The following is an 18,818-nucleotide window of genomic DNA, read 5'->3' on the forward strand; positions in this document are numbered from 1 at the left end:
TCTCCCCATTCGTAGGGGCAGCCTACTGAAGCACCCTTCCCATTAAGGGCAGCCTGTTCTTTTCCTTAGTCAACAATGAATCCTGCTGATGTCGCCAATTATCTCACCAATGGGTTTCAGCCCCAGGCAAGTTCACTGTGGATTCATTGAGACTGAGGAATGACAATGGAACGTTCTTGGGGTGAACAGGTTTATTACCTGGCTTGTTTTCCCAGCATTAGATTGAGCACTAGAATTACATCTGCATCCAACATTCTGCAGGTCTGTGATCCTCCTTTGTCTCTACCTCCACCCAGAGCACTGGGCAGAGCTCTTTATATAGTGACTCAGTCAATACTAGCTTAGTGCCTATGGGTGTGGGAGCAGTAGTCTAACAGCAGGCCAGCTATATTATCAAGTAGTTTAGGTTCAGGTGAGGATCCTGGACATAGGAACCTTCACTTTATCCATACATGCTAAATTTGTAAACTTTTCACAAAATTGTAATTATTAAGTTGTGGTCAAATGCAAATTTCCAAAAGATGTAATGTTAAAGTAACCAATTATTTCCATCAATTCAATTTTTAAAAATACACAAAAACAAAAGCAAATAACACCTAATTCAGTTAAAGCCATTTGTCTCTGGTCAAACAAAATTAAAACTTAATTTAACTTACTGTCTTCCATCTCTACCAATTTCAGGGGCAATGTGAAACTTAAAATAATTTAAAGATGTTGTGGATAAAGTGAAGGTTCCTGTGACCAGGATTCTCACCTGGCTCTGGTCGGCGAGCTCACTACACACGTGTGGGCAGTACATTGCTGTTGACTCTATTTAAGAGCTCCGCCCAGTGCTCTGGGTGACACGGTGGCATGGCTGCAAGGCTGTAGGAGAGCAGACACTGGACTGGTGGCAGAGCCACGGACAAAGACTGAGATGGCTGGAGGGTTAGAGAGGCCTAGAGGCAGAGACTGGCTTGCTGCATGCAGACTCACTGTGAGTGGATGGGATTCCAGTGATTGACCTGCCACTGTAGAAATAAATTTGGGTATAACCCTGTCACCTCATGAACGTTTTATTGTCATTCTTTGGTTTCAGTGAATCCATTGTGAACTTGCCCAGGGCTGAAACCCATTGACAAGACAGATGTAAAGATTCATCAAAGCTTAGGGAACAAAACAAACAATAACCGGAAGCTCAGGAGTACTCAAATTGTCCACAAGAGAATTTGGTATGTAGTGTTGTTTTAAAGAACCTAAGATTCTTTTTTTAAAGAGTTTTAAAAGATTGTAAATGTCTTGTGGCTTAACTTAGAAAAATTCACTAAATGTCTATATTTGCTGCATTGTGAAGGATGAGAAAAACCAACAAGGAAATCCATTTAAATGTGTGCAAAGAGGTGAAGTCTTAGTAAACAAACTGGATTTTCCTTTTCAGGCTCTTGTGTTCTTGGTGAGTATCAAGACTAGAAAAGCAGATCTTGCCTTTCTACACCATGAATCCAACATCTGGGAAGACAGCTAAAAGGTAGATTCCAGGTGTCTTTATAATTCTTTCTGTCTTTAGTACAGTGAGTTCAGCCATTTAATTGTATCAGTTTCTAAAAGAAATGTAACAAGATTTTTAAGTGTGTGTTCTAGTTGGTGCTTAAATGGAAAGAAAATGAAATACTCACAAATGCTCTGTAAGCCAAGGGGTTTTCACAGTTACTTGAAACATCTGAGTAAAATGAAGATTACCTGTGTTTTATGTCTGCTATTGATGAGAAAACGAGAGATTGGTGTGATGTACTCGTTGGTTTGTGAATCTAAAGGTGTGCAGAGAGTGTTACAAATCACCTTGAAGTCCCTGAGAAGAAGATTTTACCTGTAAAGCTCCGATTAATAAAAAGAGATATTTAGCTAGATAACTCTTGGTTGCCTATACATCTGTGTGTTCTGACACATAGCAGCCCCTTCATTTCAGGGCTGGAATAACTTACACTCATGAAATCAGCTCAGGATTCATTGTCTTTAGATTAGTATATGTAAAACATCTCAGCTGGAGGCAGTAAAGAGTCAAAACAAATCACACTACACCTGGTTTGAAGATCTGTTCTCATTTGTAAAGGTAATATGAATTTGATGTAAGAATACCAGATCATTTTTCCCTGAGCACAAATTTGTTTATGGCCTATCTAGAAATGAAGTGGCAAAGATACAGATTTAGATGTACTCATCTCCTGCTGCGTGCATGTCTGAGGTCAGCCTAGTTGCTGCTGAACTACTCAGCTTTTTCTGTTATCTGAACATGGGAATGAATTAGGAGGGGTTGGTAAGGGTGATGGGCAGCTGCAACAAGAAGACTTGAGCAAAATGCCCAACCAGACCCCTGCTACCCACTTCTGCCAGCATACACTGGGCTGAAGAACAGATGAAATTAGAATTCAAATGAAGAAGTGAACAGATTAAACCTCAATGTCCCCTATCAGACACAGCATCCTGCCTCATCTTCAATAAGGGAAACTGAGAGAGGAGTTTATCCATGTTGAAAGACAGAGAAAAACCAACATAGACAATTTACTGTCCAGGGTACAGTGATTTTTGGCTGTTCAAGATTTCGGAGTCAGTTGAGGGCAGAACCAGTCCCCCAATCCAGTAACCTTTCTTCTACACCACTATTTCCCAAAGAACATTTTTCAGAAAACTTAGTTCCACAGTGGCTAGCAAAAGAGGTAGCATAAAAAGAGGGAGCTATGGGCAAATTAGTGTAGGAAGCAGGTGATTAAATCTATTCTTCCTTTAAACAATGTCAGACAAGTTTCCCAGGGACAGTATTTCTGAGTCTGTTAGCCCTTGCTGGTTGTGCCTGGGAGAGTGAGACTGGCTGATAGAGGATGTGATGTTACCAGACATGCACAGGACAGAATCCTTTTCTGTTTTGTAGAGTGGGGAGGCTTTTTGGGGTCTAGTGATTCACAGGCACCCCTCAGGCAAACTGGATCCATACCAAGGTGGTCGTGCAGTGACTGCTCACTTGCTGGGGTACTCGGAAGACCAGTTTGTTCACAGTGTGAATGGGACACCCTCGGGCAACTCAGGTACTTAGGCCTGCAGGATGCTCATCCATCAAATGAGGCAGTTGGTCTAGAATGAATAGTTGTTCTGAGTTAGTGAGACAAGGAAAATATTATTGTAGCCACTGGTAGCTGGACCAGTGTCTCCTAGAGGCAAGGAAGGGTTATGTATGGTAGACAAAGCTTTCCACACCCTCATGCTCCCAAGTGGGAAACTGTTGACTTACAGGTTCCTCCCAGATTTACTATTATTGACCTAATAACACTGTACGTGCATATGTTGACCCAGCAAATCTTCTTATAGGAATTTTTCCTTCTGATAAACTTACATTTTTTAAGTATGTATATACAAATATATATAATATATATGCACACAGTGATATTCACTGAAGCATGTTGTCAATAATGGGAGATTAAAAATGATGAAACATCCACCAAAGGAATGTATGTATAGCCATTACAAAGAACAAAACTTCCGCCAGATGTATGACTAAGTGAAAAAATAAAGCGTGGACACTGGACATTGGGATAAAACTATATAACACATACCACTGATATAAGAAATATATACAAACATACATAAAACATATAATTGTTTATATAGAGAGGAAGGATACTCAAGAAGCATAAGTGGCTACATCTGGTGTCTCAGGGATGAGAATGTCAAAAAAACCTTACTTACAGTTACTCTGTTGTACTCTGCATTTTGTACCATATGCAAGATAGCTGCTTCCAATTCCCTTCCCCCACATACATGTATATCAGTCTTCGTATCAAGAGATGGAGTCTGTTTCTCCTTCCTTGAATCCGGGCTGGCCTTGAGAAATGCTTTGCCAGGAGTGTCCTTGTGGTGGGTTCATTCTTAGCCTTCTGCTTCCCCTCTATGAGAAGCCAACCACCTTGTAAGAAGTCCAGTCATCCTAAGAATACTATGATGTGAGGAAGCCATGCTAGCCAGTAGAAAGGCCATATGGAGAGAGAAATGCCAGCCAGCCTCAGGCCACTCCAGCCACCCCCATGGAGGCACCCAGAGGGTGAGTGAAGAAGCCATCTCACACATTGTAGCCCCTGCAGATGCCACGTGCAATTGGAGAACCACCTAGCTGAGCCCATCCCAAATTATAGAATTGTGTCAAATAATACATTGTTACTTTAAACCACTAAGTTTTGGGGTGGTTTATTAAGCAGAAAGATAACAAAGAATTACCTATTAAATATAAATACGTAAAATAATCAAAGTGTTTTCTATGCACGTTTGTATCAACGCAGAATTTGAGAGAATTTTAATAGTAGGATAAGGAAGAGAACCCCAGGTGACTGAAGTGGAGGGCCAGCAGGTATCACCCAAGGGGGAAACAGAGTGACGTTAGGGAGAGAAGAGCCGAGGTGTGCGGACTTCACAAAATGCCTCAGGTTTGGCTTCTGTCAGGGCCACACACCCCATCCCATCTCTCAGAGTTTGCCTCTCTTTCTCTCTCTCTCTCTCTCAAACACACACACACACACACACACATACACACCACTTAATTATTCCTGTAATTGTGGGAGTGGAGGGAATATTAAGCAGGTTAATTGGTACCATCATCAACCAGAGTCTGAGACCGTGAATCTAGTGTGTGTTCCAAGTCCCACCACTGCATGCGCTCTGGGAACTGTTAGTACAGTGGAGAAAGAAACAAGACAAAAAAACCAAAGTAGCATAACCTCGATATTTCAAAATAGTAGACAGGGGAAAGGACAAATTAGTCTGATTTTAATGAAAAGAATGATTTCTAAAGTATTTTAAAGGGCTGCAGTTATCACTTTTAAGTATAGTACATTTTACAAAGCTGTAAATGGATATCTAATAAGTTAAATGAGGTAAGTTAATGAAAGAATTAAGATTCACAAGAGGCCTACTATTATATAATTATGTATCATAAAACAGAAAGTCCTTTATCATGTTAGAATTAATTGGATGACCCAGAAATTGAAGGTACATTGAAGTTTTAGTTTGAAAAAGCAACTAACTTCAGATTAATGCTTTGTACATAGTAGGCATTCAACAGATGCTTGCCAAAGTAAAATGAACCAACTAGTAAAGTTCATCAGCAGTTCTCACTCCCTCTGGATGGAGGGTAATAAGCAATTCCTGATGTATTAGTAGTAACCACACCCTCCCCCACTCCAAATTATATCCAGAGGCAGCTGATAGGGAGGAGGGAAGTGTGAACACATTCTTGTTTATTATTGTTTTTTAAAGGAAGTCATTTAAAAACATTAGTAATGTACTGTAGAGAGTAACAAATTATTTGCTGACTTGTGTAGTTAGGAAGAGCTAATTTAAGACATTTTCTTCAGAAAATTCCAGTTAAAGTGTGAATCAGTTAACTGGGAAGGATTAATACAGAAAAGATTAGAACAACCAGAATACCAGATCATTTTCCAGTTCAGCCTGAAGACCTGGAAGTGATGGTGGGAGGGTGTGTATAATGAGAGGAATGGGCCCACCAAAGCAGAGGCAAGACGGAAGGAGCATGGCCTCCTCAGAGTTCTCTGGGACAGCCCCTAACACCCTGCTCGGAGTGATGAGCCCCACTCTGAACAGCAAGTCATAACATTGTGAGGAAGGACATTGTTATCTTCAGCTATAATATTAATTGGAATCTATCCAAAACATTACCTTGGGTAAGATCTGCTTCCTTAGTTCTTTTCATCAGTGGGGACTCAAGTGAATTCCTAAGACCATAACATATCTTAGCATCAAGATCAATACTGAATTAGCAGACATGGCTAAGGATAACTGGGGGGAAATAATTAACAAAATTAAGGAGGATTTGCACCACTGGGAACCATAAAAGTTATTTTATGGGTCCATGTAAATGTAATAAAATCTCTGTCTGTGCCACAATTTAATTTCACATCAAAAAGGTCCCCACAGATAGTCTCTAAGATTATTTTACTAAAATTGAATATGCCTATGTCTTTCTGTTCTGAGCAAGAAAAGGCTTACTCTGCCCACAAAGTTATGTTTTACGCAGAGGACAGGAATAAGGCCCATTCGATCTTAAGCACTGAGTAATGGCAGCTACTCAAAGCAGGTAACATAATTTTAATTTTATTAATAATAGCACTTCATTATTGACAGAGGTAGAATGTAATATATCAAAAGGATGCTTCCAAGAATAATACATACTTCTTTCAATTTAAAAATCAAATATTAACAATAGTGGAATACAAAGAAGGCAATGTCTATTATATGTTCTTCATATTAACTGCTATATATTTTAACAGCTTTATTGACATAAAATTTACATGCCCTACAATTCACCCATTTCGGGCATATAATCAAATGGTTTTTAGTGTATTCAGAGTTATGCAACCATCACAAATATTAGAACATTTCCATCACATAAAAAAGAAACCCTATACCATTAGTGGTCACTCCCCAGACTTGCCTTTCCCTCCTCCAGCACTAGGCAAAGATGAATCTCCCTTCTGTCTCTCTAGATTTGCCTGCCTATTCTAGACATTTCATGCAACTAGAATCATACAATATGTGTTTTTTGTGACTGACTTCTTCCATTTAGCATAATGTTTTTGTTTCATCCATGTTGTAGTAGGTATCAGTGCTTCATTCCTTTTTATTGTCAAATAATATTCCATTATATGAATATGCTACATTTTATTTATCTGTTGATGGACATTTGGGTTATTTTCACTTTTTTGGTTACTATGAATAATGCTGCTATGAACATTCATGTACAAGTTCTTATGTTTTTTCATTTTTCTTGGGGGTATACCTAGTAGTAGAATTGCTAGATCATATGGTAACTTTATATTTAACATTTTGAGGAACTGCCAACTATTTGACAAAGTAGCTGTACCATTTTACATTCATATTTACATTACCAACAAGTGTTCCCATTCAATAGTCACTGAAGTGATGGGAGTCATTACATCATACCTAAAAATAAATCTTGAAAGAGAATTGTCATTTTTCTCCTATGAAATTAACAAAGATTATAAAAATTGATAATACTCAAAATAAAACCACAGTAAGGGAGATAGACCAATTAATTACTAACCAATACAAAATTAAATCAGCTAACCACAAAGTCAGTCAAAGGATACTCAAAGAGTACAGAATATGACACCCAACATATAAAGAGTGGAGGAAGAAGAACAAGAAGGTAGGAAAAAAAAATAATCTTCAGATTGTGCTTATAATAGCATAATCAGTGAGTTAAGTTAGACTGTTCAGTAGTAAAGAAGCTGCCCTTGAACCTTTGGTAACCATGAATCCAAAGCCTGCAATGGCAATAAATACATATCTATTGATAATCACCCTAAATGTAAATGGTCTGAATGCACCAATCAAAAGACATAGAGTTACAGGATGGGTAAAAAAGCAAGACCCATCTGTATGCTGCCTACAAGACAATCACTTTAAACCCAAAGACATATACAGACTAAAAGTGAACGGATGGAAAAAGAAATTCATGCAGTAAAATAGGGAGAATAAAGCAGGAGTTGCATACTTGTATCAGACAAAATAGACTTCAAAACAAAGAAAATAACAAAAGACAAAGAAGGATATAACATAAGGATAAATGGGTCATCTAGTTAGAGGATATAACCATTATAAATATCTAGGCAACCAATAGAGGACCACCCAATTATGTGAAACAAATACTAACAGAATTAAAGGGTGAAATAGAACACAATGCATTCATTTTAGGAGACTTCACCACACCATTCACACCAAAAGAAAGATCAACCAGACAGATAATAACTAAGGAGACAGAGGCACTGAACAACACATTAACAGATGGACCTAACAGAGATCAACAAAATGCTCCACCAAAAACAGCAGGATACACATTCTTCTCAAATGTACATGGAATGTTTTCCAGAATAGATCACATACTATGCCTTAAAAAGAGCCTCAATAAATTAAAAAAAACTGAAATTGTACCAACCAACTTCTCAGACCACAAATGTATGAAACTAGAAATAAATTCTGCAAAGAAAACAAAAAGGCCCACAAACACATGGAGGCTTAACAACATGCTCCTAAATAATCAATGTATCAATGACCAAAGTAAAACAGAGATCAAGCAATATATGGAGACAAACGAAGACAACAGCTTAATGCCCCAACTTCTGTGAGACGCAGTAAAGGCAGTTCTAAGAGGAAAGCATATAGTAATCCAGGCCTATTTAAAGAAGGAAGAGCAATCCCAAATGAACAGTCTAAATTCACAATTAATGAAACTGGAAAAAGAAGAACAAATGAGGCCCAAAGTCAGTAGAAGGAGGAACATAATAAAGATCAGAACAGAAATAAATAAAATTGAGAAGAATAAAACAATAGAAAGAATCAATGAAACCAGGAGCTGGTTCTTTCAGAAAATAAAAAAAATAGATAACCCCCTAGCCAGACTTATCAAGAAAAAAAGAGAGTGAACGCACATAAACAGAATCAGAAGTGAGAAAGGAAGAATCACTACGGACACCACAGAAATACAAAGAATTATTAGAGAATACTATGAAAACTTATATGCTAACAAATTGGATAATCTAGAAGAAATGGACAACTTTCTAGAAAAATACAACCTTCTAAGACTGACCCAGGAAGAAACAGAAAATCTAAAAAGACCACTAACCAGCAATGAAATTGAATTGATAATCAAAAAACTACCCAAGAACAAAACCCCTGGACCCAATGGCCTCACTGCTGAATTTTTACAGAGATTTAGAGAAGACCTAATATCCATCCTCCTTAAAGTTTTCCAAAAAGTAGAAGAGGAGGGAATACTCCCAGACTCACTCTATGAAGCCGGTGTTACTCTAACCCCAAAACCAGGCAAGGAAACCACAGAAAAAGAAAATTACAGACCAATATCCCTGATGATCATAGATGCAAAATATTAGCAAACCAAATTAAAAAATACATAAAAAGGATCATACATAATTATTAAGTGGGCTTTATTCCAGGGATGCAAGAATGGTACAATATTCAAAATTACATCATCATATACTACATCAACAAAAATAAAGGACAGAAATCACATGATCATCTCCATAGATGCTGAAAAAGTAATTGATAAAATGCAACATTTATTCATGATAAAAACTCTCAACAAAATGGGTATAGAGGGCAAGTATCTCAACATAATAAAGGCCATATATGACAAACCCACAGCCAATATCATACTTAACAACAAAAAGCTGAAAGCTTTCCTCTAACATCAGGAACAAGACAAGGATTCCCACTCTCTCCACTTTTATTCAACATAGTGCTGGTGGTCCTAGCCACGGCAATCAGACAACACAAAGAAATAAAAGGCATCCAGATCAGCAAGGAACAAGTTAAACTGTCACTGTTTTTAGATGACATGATATTGTCCATAAAAAAACCTAAAGAATCCACTCCAAAACTACTAGAACTAACATCTGAATTCAGCAAAGTTGCATGATACAAAATTAATACACAGAAATCTGTTGTATTCCTATATACTAACAATGAACTAGCAGAAAGAGAAATCAGGAAAACAATCCCATTCACGATTGCACCAAAAAGAATAAAATACTTAGGAATTTTATACCTAATGAAGGAAGTGAATGACCTATACTCTGAAAACTGCAAGACACTCATGAGATAAATCAAAGAAGACACCAATAAATGGAAATACATCCCATGCTCATGGATAGGAAGAATTAATTATTGTCAAAATGGCCATCCTGCCTAAAACAATCTAAAGATTTAATGCAATTTGTTAGAATTTCCCATCAAAATTCCAATAGCATTCTTCGAGAAACTAGGAAAAAATAGTTCTAAAATTCATAGGAAACACAAAAGACCCCAAATAGCCAAAACAATCCTTAAAAGGAAGAATAAAGGTGGGGGGATTATCCTCCCTAACTTCAAGCTCTACTACAAAGCCACAGTAATCAAAACAATTTGGTACTGGCACAAGAAGAGAACTATAGATGAATGAAATAGAATAGAGTCCAGATATAGTCCCACACATATTTGGCCAATTAATATATGATGAAGGAGCCATGGACAGACAATGGGGAAATGACAGCCTCTTCAACAACTGGTGTTGGCAAAACTGGACAGCTACATGTAAGAGAATGAAACTGGATTACTGTCTAACTCCATACACAAAAGTAAACTCGAAATGGATCAAAGACCTGAATGTAAGTCATGAAACCATAAAACTCTTAGAAGAAAACATAGGCAAAACTCTCTTGACTATAAACATGAGCAACTTTTTCATGAACAGATCTAGGGAAAGGAAATCAAAAGCAAAAATGAACAAGTGGGACTACATCAAATTAAAAAGCTTCTGTGTAGGCAAGGACACCATCAGTAGAACAAAAAGGCATCCTACATATGGGAGAATATATTCATAAATGACATATCAAATAAGAGGTTAACATCCAAAGTATATAAAGAGCTCACATGCCTCAAACCCAAAAAACAAATAACCTGATTAAAAAATTGGCAGAGGATATGAACAGACACTTCTCCAAAGAAGAAATTCAGATGGCCAACAGGCGCATGAAAAGATGCTCCACATTGCTAATCATCAGTGAATTGCAAATTAAAACCACAGTGAGCTATCACCTCACACCAGTTAGGATGGCTGCCATCCAAAAGACAAACAACAACAAATGTTGGCGAGGATGTGGAGAAAAGGGAACTCTCCTGCATTGTTGGTGGGAATGTAAATTAGTTCAACCACTGTGGAAAGCAATATGGAGGTCCTCAAAAAGCTAAAAATAGAAATACCATTTGACCCAGGAATTGCACTTCTAGGAATTTACCCTAAGAATGCAGGAGCCCAGTTTGAAAAAGACATATGCACCCCTATGTTTATCGCAGCACTATTTACAATAGCCAAGAAATGGAAGCAACTTAAGTGTCCATCAGTAGATGAATGGAAAAAGATGTGGTAAATATACACAATGGAATATTATTCAGCCATAAGAAGAAAACAAATCCTACCATTTGCAACAACATGGATGGAGCTAGAGCGTATTATGTTCAGTGAAATAAGCCAGGTGGAGAAAGACAAATACCAAATGATTTCACTCATCTGTGGAGTATAAAAACAAAGAAAAACTGAAGGAACAAAACAGCAGCAGACTCACAGAACCCAAGAATGGACTAACAGGTACCAAAGGGAAAGGGACTGGGGAGGATGGGTGGGATGGGAGGGATAAGAGTGGGGGAAAAAAAAGGGGGCCTTACGATTAGCATGTATAATGTGGGGAGAGGGCACGGGGAGGGCTGTGCAACACAGAGAAGACAAGTAGTGATTCTATAGCATCTTACTACACTGATGGACAGTGACTGTAATGGGGTTTGTTGGGGGGACTTGGTGAAGGTGGGAGCCTAGTAAGCATAATGTTCTTCATGTAATTGTAGATTAATGATACCAAAAAAAAAAGCACTTTGGAGGCAAATAAGGGAATGTCTGACCTAATTCTTGCCCTCATATATTAGGGGAGCTAAATATATCCTTGAAACAGGAGACATTAGAAGACCTGCAAAAATGTGTGGATCTGGGAGAATGAGGACAGGTGCATAGTCCATGTGAACATTGGCAAGCAGGGAAGACCTCATAGAGAAGGTGTGATTGGCACAGGGCCCATTAAATGGAGAGGCTTTGGGTAGGTAGAGAAGATGTGGCAGGACATTACAGGTGGGAGTTCAGGCAGGAGTTGAAAGCAGAGACTTGAGTTGAAAATGAGCAAGGCATGTGTGTTCATTCAGGTTCTCCACAAAGCAGGTACCCAAATGGAACTGAATGTGTAAGGATTTGAACAGAATACATACTCTCTGTGAGAGAACATAGGAAGTTGCTTGAGAAGACTCAGAGGACAAGCAGACTCTGACACATGTTTAACCCTGAGTGAAGGAGAGAGGGAAGTAAGGCAGTGGAAGCCCCTGAGACTGCTCTGTCGTGTAATGTAGATTTGAGAAAGGCTGTCAGGGAGTGCCTGAGGCAAAGTTGGCCACTAGAGGAGTCACATACCACCCAGAAACATATTGCCTTAGTATCTCTGCTGTTCTCAAGCAGTGGCTGGGAGCAGTTTGTGAAAAGCTGAGAAAGGGAAGCCTTGGTGCCAATGTGATGATGGATTTCATAGCGCAGCAACTGGCATCCTTCATCAGTGAACTCCTTGTCATCCTAGGATGTGACACACATTCTGGTGGCTGCCATGACATGACTGAGAGGATGAGAGGACTGGCCGGACAGGGCAGGTATGTTTATCTAGATGTGGAGAGGGTTCCTACCTTCACCTTCTAAGAAATTTCTTTTTGCTATAGCTGGACAGAGAACATGGTGATGACAGAAGCTTTGCTAGTGCACCTGCACCCCTCATGCACCCCAGGAGCTATGGTGTGGGCAGGCAGGTCTACAGAGGCAGTGCTGAGTGTGTAGGTGGGCCTTTGGCATCCAATCCTCCGTCCAGTGTGCTTTCCTAAACAGCAGAGTCTGGAAAGTCAAATGCTCTATTTTCTAGGTTCTGTTGTAGTCGTCATTCTGGATGCAAATTAAGTTCTGCTCATTATTTGCACTTTTGGGAGTTGTGGAAGGCAACAATTAGATAAAGGTCATCCCTTCGCTATTTTTAGATATTTTTTCCTGGCAGTTGAGGTCATAGGGACTTTGAGTTTTTATGCAGAATCATTTCACAGTGTTCATGCTCCAACTTCGAGTGTTGGACAAGCTTTGAGAGTTGTGGGGGTGGCATCTTCCTAATCCCTGAATCAGCTATAGTGGTGTGTTCTGGATAGTTCTACTAGTGTTTTCTTGATTCCCTGCCTTCCTGTAGGTGGCAGTGGAGGCACTCCATGATGGCCTATTGCAGCAATGTTGTTTTGAGAATCATTGCTTGAGATCCAGTCTAATACTTTCTTTTCCAGCCTTTGCAATGACTTTTGTTTTGTTTTGTAATAGACTATTTTTTTAGAGCAGCTTTTGATTCACAGCAAAGTTGAGTGAAAAGTACAGGTAATGCCCATGTATCTCCTCTCCTCTTCCCTGACTCCAGTCTCCCCTCCTATCAACATCCCAGCACCAGAGTGGTACGTTTGTTACAGTTGATAACCCTATGTTGTTGGTGTTGTGCATTCTATGGGTTTGGACAAATATTTAATGCCATTTTCCACCATTGTAGTATCCTGTAAAGTAGGTTCACTGCCCTAAAAATCCTTTGTGCTCCCCTAATGCATCCTTCCCTCTCCTAAACCCCTTGTAACCACTGATCTTTTTACTGTTTCCATAGTTTTGCTTTTTGTAGAGTGTAGTTGGAACCATACAATGTATAGTGTTCTTATATTGGCTTCTTTCACTTAGTAACATGTATTTAAGTTTCCCTCATGACTTTTTATTGCTTGATAGCTTATTTCTTTTTAGCACTGAATAATATAGTCCATTGTCTGGATATAACAAAGTTTACTTATCCATTCACCTACTAAAGGATATCTTGTTTGTTTCCAGTGCTTTCTTTCTTTCTTTTTTTTTTTTTTTGAGAGGGCATCTCTCATATTTATTGATCAAATGGTTGTTAGCAATAAAATTCTGTATAGGGGACGCAATGCTCAATGCACAATCATTAATCCACACCCAGCCTAATTCTCATCAGTCTCCAATCTTCTGAAGCATAATGAACAAGTTCTTACATGGTGAACAAATTCTTACATAGTAAATAAGTTCTTACATGGTGAACAGTACAAGGGCAGTCATCACAGAAACTTTCAGTTTTGATCACTCATTATGAACTATAAACAATCAGGTCATATATGAATATTCGTTTCATTTTTTTTTTTTTTTGCAAAATGTTGATTTCTCTATTATTTATTTATTTATTTATTTATTTATTTATTTATTTATTTATTTATTTATTTATTTATTTTGAGAGGGCATCTCTCATATTTATTGATCAAATGGTTGTTAACAACAATAAAATTCAGTATAGGGGGGTCAATGCTCAATGTACAATCATTAATCCATCTCAAACCTAATTCTCGTCAGTCTCCAATCTTCTGAAGCATAACGAACAAGTTCTTACATGGTGAACGAATTCTTACATAGTGAATAAATTCTTACATGGTGAACAGTACAAGGGCATTCATCACAGAAACTTTTGGTTTTGATCACGCATTATGACCTATAAACAATCAGGTCAAATATGAATATTCATTTGATTTTTGTACTTGATTTATATGTGAATCCCACATTTCTCCCTTTATTATTATTATTATTATTATTATTATTATTTTTAAATAAAATGCTGAAGTGGTAGGTAGATGCAAGATAAAGGTAGAAAACATAGTTTAGTGTTGTAAGAGAGCAAATGTAGATGATCAGGTGTGTGCCTGTAGACTATGTGTTAATCCAAGCTAGACAAGGGCATTAAAACATCCACAGATGCAGAAGATTTCTCTCAAAACAGGGGGGGTGAGGTTCTAAGCCTCACCACTGTTGATCCCCAATTTCTCACCTGATGGTCCCCCTGCGATTGTGCCTGTCTTAGGTTGTTCCTCCCTTGAGGAATCTTACCCATCTCTGGCTAACCAGTCATCTTCCGGGGCCATACAGGGAGATGTAAAGTTGGTGAGAGAGAAGCCATATTGTTTGAAAAGGTTAGCTTTTTACTTCTTTGCAGATTTATGCCCTGTGGCCTCTATGCCCAGCATTTGTCGTGAGGTATCTTTACCGCTTGGAGGAGTTATGCTACTCAGTGAATTCGATATGAGGCATGAATTCTATTTAAGGGTTGTAATTAGGAAGGAAGAAGAAAAGCTATAGAGGTAGCAGACGGAAGAAAACATGGGAGGATTGGTTATTTCTTTGACATATCTTCTTGTAGAGTAACTTACGCATGTATAGGTTTTAAATTACTAATTAAATTGCACATACACATTAACATAATAGGAATACAGTTACATAACCAAAGCAGATCTATAATTACCAGCCATCTCCAGTGAAGCCAAGAAAACCAGTTAGGCACCCTAATAATTTGTGAAAATTTGTCTATGATATGATGGATATTGTCCAACTGTACTTGAACAGTCTGAGAAAAATCAGACAAATTAAAACAACCCATTCCTGGGAACTGTTCACATCCCATATGTTCTTTTAACAGTAGATAGTCTGTAGTTGTAAGATTTTGGAGCGCTACAACTTGCACTTCTCCTAATTCTTGGTTGAGTTCCAACAGTATAGATCCAGTCAAATTTGTTGTTTTACTGAAAGCACAGGCCAGCTTAGATATCTCCTTCTCCATTCCAATGGCAAGTCCAGGAACCAGTGGGATGGATGCAGCTACAACTGCAGCATCGGCTGGATCTTTGTTGAGGTTTTTTGATGATAATCTTCTGGTATGTCTCTTCCAGAGAGTGCTGATGTTGGAAGTTCTTCTTCCTATCGTATCTTAGTTCATTTTCTGGGTAGCCAAATTAGGCTTTGATCCTCTGTATAAACACAAACAGACCCTTTGCCCACACTTTGATATGCCCTTTATACCATTATGTAGAACTCGTTGGAGGTCACCACACAGGAACTGTTTTTTTTTAAGAGAAAGGAATATTATCAGAAAAGTGTATATCCATAGCCAATCATCTGACACCTTTTAAGTGATCAAAATGAAGGATATTTAAAGCATGCATTAATCGTTGATTTACAGTTAGTTTTATCCTATCAGGGAGTAATCCCCCTTCACTTTCTTTTTTTTTTATCTTTAATCTACCCTTACATGAAGAATATTATGTTTACTAGGCTCTCCCCTATACCAGGTCCCCCCTATAAACTCCTTTACAGTCACTGTCCATCACCATAGCAAAATGTTGTAGAATCACTACTTGTCTTCTCTGTGTTGTACAGCCCTCCCCTTTCTCCCACCCCCCCATGCATGCTTATCTTAATACCACTCTTCTTCTTCCCCTACCCCCCTTATCCCTCCCTACCCACCCATCCTCCCCAGTCCCTTTCCCTTTGGTACCTGTTAGTCCATTTTTGGGTTCTGTGATTCTGCTGCTGTTTTGTTCCTTCAGTTTTTCCTTTGTTCTTATACTCCACAGATGAGTGAAATCATTTGTTATTTCTTTTTCTCCATTTGGCTTATTTCACTGAGCATAATACCCTCCAGGTCCATCCATGTTGCTGCAAATGGTAGGATTTGCCCTCTTCTTATGGCTGAGTAGTATTCCATTGTGTATATGTACCACATCTTCTTTATCCATTCATCTACCGATGGACATTTAGGTTGCTTCCAATTCTTGGCTATTGTAAATAGTGCTGTGATAAACATAGGGGTGCATCTGTCTTTCTCAATCTGGGCTGTTGCATTCTTAGGGTAAATTCCTAGAAGTGGAATTCCTGGGTCAAATGGTAAGTCTGTTTTCAGCATTTTGATGAACCTCCATACTGCTTTCCACAATGGTTGAACTAATTTACATTCCCACCAGCAGTGTAGGAGGTTCCCCTTTCTCCACAGCCTTGCCAACATTTGTTGTTGTTTGTCTTTTGGATGGTAGCCATCCTTACTGGTGTGAGGTGATACCTCATTGTAGTTTTAATTTGCATTTCTCTGATGATTAGTGATGTGGAGCATCTTTTCATGTGTCTGTTGGCCATCTGTATTTCTTTTTTGGAGAACTGTCTGTTCAGTTCCTCTGCCCATTTTTTAATTGGGTTATTTGTTTTTTGTTTGTTGAGGCACATGAGCTCTTTATATATTTTGGATGTCAAGCCTTTATCGGATCTGTCATTTTCAAATATATTCTCCCATACTGTAGGGTTCCTTTCTGTTCTATTGATGGTGTCTTTTGCTGTACAGAAGCTTTTCAGCTTAATATAGTCCCACTTGTTCATTTTTGCTGTTGTTTTCCTTGCCCGGGGAGATATGTTCAAGAAGAGGTCACTCATGTTTATGTCTAAAAGGTTTTTGCCTATGTTTTTTTCTAAGAGTTTAATGGTTTTATGACTTACATTCAGGTATTTGATCCATTTTCAATTTACTTTTATATATGGGGTTAGACAATGGTCCCGTTTCATTCTCCAACATGTAGCTGTCCAGTTTTGCCAGCACCATCTGTTGAAGAGACTGTCTTTTCCCCATTGTAGGTCCATGGCTCCTTTATCAAATATTAATTGACCATATATGTTTGGGTTAATGTCTGGAGTCTCTATTCTGTTCCACTGGTCTGTGGCTCTGTTCTTGTGCCAGTACCAAATTGTCTTGATTACTATGGCTTTGTAGTAGAGCTTGAAGTTGGGGAGTGAGATCCCCCCTACTTTATTCTTCTTTCTCAGGATTGTTTTGGCTATTCGGGGTCTTTGGTGTTTCCATATGAATTTTTGAATTCTTTGTTCCAGTTCATTGAAGAATGTTGCTGGTAGTTTCATAGGGATTGCATCAAATCTGTATATTGCTTTGGGCAGGATGGCCATTTTGACGATATTGATTCTTCTTAGCCATGAGCATGGGATGAGTTTCCATTTGTTAGTGTCCCCTTTAATTTCTCTTAAGAGTGACTTGTAGTTTTCAGAGTATAGGTCATTCACTTCTTTGGTTAGATTTATTCCTAGGTATTTTATTCTTTTTGATGCAATGGTGAATGGAATTGTTTTCCTGATTTCTCTTTCTATTGGTTCATTGTTAGTGTATAGGAAAGCTACAGATTTCTGTGTGTTAATTTTGTATACTGCAACTTTGCTGTATTCTGATATCAGTTCTAGTAGTTTTGGGGTGGAGTCTTTAGGGTTTTTTTATGTACAATATCATGTCATCTGCAAATAGTGACCGTTTGACTTCTTCTTTACTAATCTGGATTCCTTGTATTTCTTTGTTTTGTCTGATTGCCGTGGCTCAGGCCTCCAGTACTATGTTAAATAGCAGTGGGGAGAGTGGGCATCCCTGTCTAGTTCCCGATTTCAGAGGAGAAGTTTTCAGCTCGCTGTTCTGTATAATGTTGGCTGTGGGTTTATGATATATAGCCTTTATTATGTTGAGTAACTGGCCCTCTATTCCCATTTTGCTGAGAGTTTTTATCATGAATGGATGTTGAATTTTGTTGAATGCTTTTTCAGCATCTATGGAGATGATCATGTGTTTTTTGTCTTTCTTTTTGTTGATGTGGTGGATGATGTTGATGAATTTTCGAATGTTGTACCATCCTTGCATCCCTGGGATGAATCCCACTTGGTCATGTTGTATGATCCTCTTGATATACTTTTGAATTCGGTTTGCTAATATTTTTTTAAGTATTTTTGCATCTACATTCATCAGGGATATTGGTCTGTAGTTTTCTTTTTTGGTGGGGTCTTTGCCTGGTTTTGGTATTAGGGTGATGTTGGCTTCATAGAATCAGTTTAAGAGTATTCCCTCCTCGTCTATTTTTTGGAACACTTTAAGGAGAATGGGTATTATGTCTTCTCTGTGTGTCTGATAAAATTCCGAGGTAAATCCGTCTGGCCCGGGGGTTTTGTTCTTGGGTAGTTTTTTGATTACCGTTTCAATTTCTTTGGTCTTAATTGGTCTGTTTAACTTTTGTGTTTCTTCCTTGGTCAGTCTTGGGAGGTTGTATTTTTCTAGGAAGTTGTCCATTTCTTCTAGGTTTTCCAGCTTGTTAGCGTATAGGTTTTCATTGTAGTCTCTAATAATTCTTTGTATTTCTGTGGAGTCTGTCATGATTTTTCCATTCTCATTTCTGATTCTGTTGATTTGTGTTGATTCTCTTTTTCTCTTAATAAGTTTGGCTAGAGGCTTATCTAT

General features: G+C 38.3%; 1 long non-coding RNA gene across 2 annotated transcripts in view; it reads left to right on the forward strand.

Annotated features, from left to right (window-relative positions):
* Window positions 1-18,818, forward strand: part of LOC118968749 (uncharacterized) — a 119,215-nt gene that overhangs the window by 81,852 nt on the left and 18,545 nt on the right. For both annotated transcript variants that reach the window (XR_012129454.1, XR_012129459.1), the window contains exon 2: window positions 1,418-1,507. This is a non-coding gene — a long non-coding RNA (uncharacterized lncRNA). The remainder of the gene's footprint in view (window positions 1-1,417; window positions 1,508-18,818) is intronic.

This window comes from Manis javanica, chromosome 1 (assembly GCF_040802235.1).
Source record: "Manis javanica isolate MJ-LG chromosome 1, MJ_LKY, whole genome shotgun sequence".
NCBI lineage: Eukaryota > Metazoa > Chordata > Mammalia > Pholidota > Manidae > Manis > Manis javanica.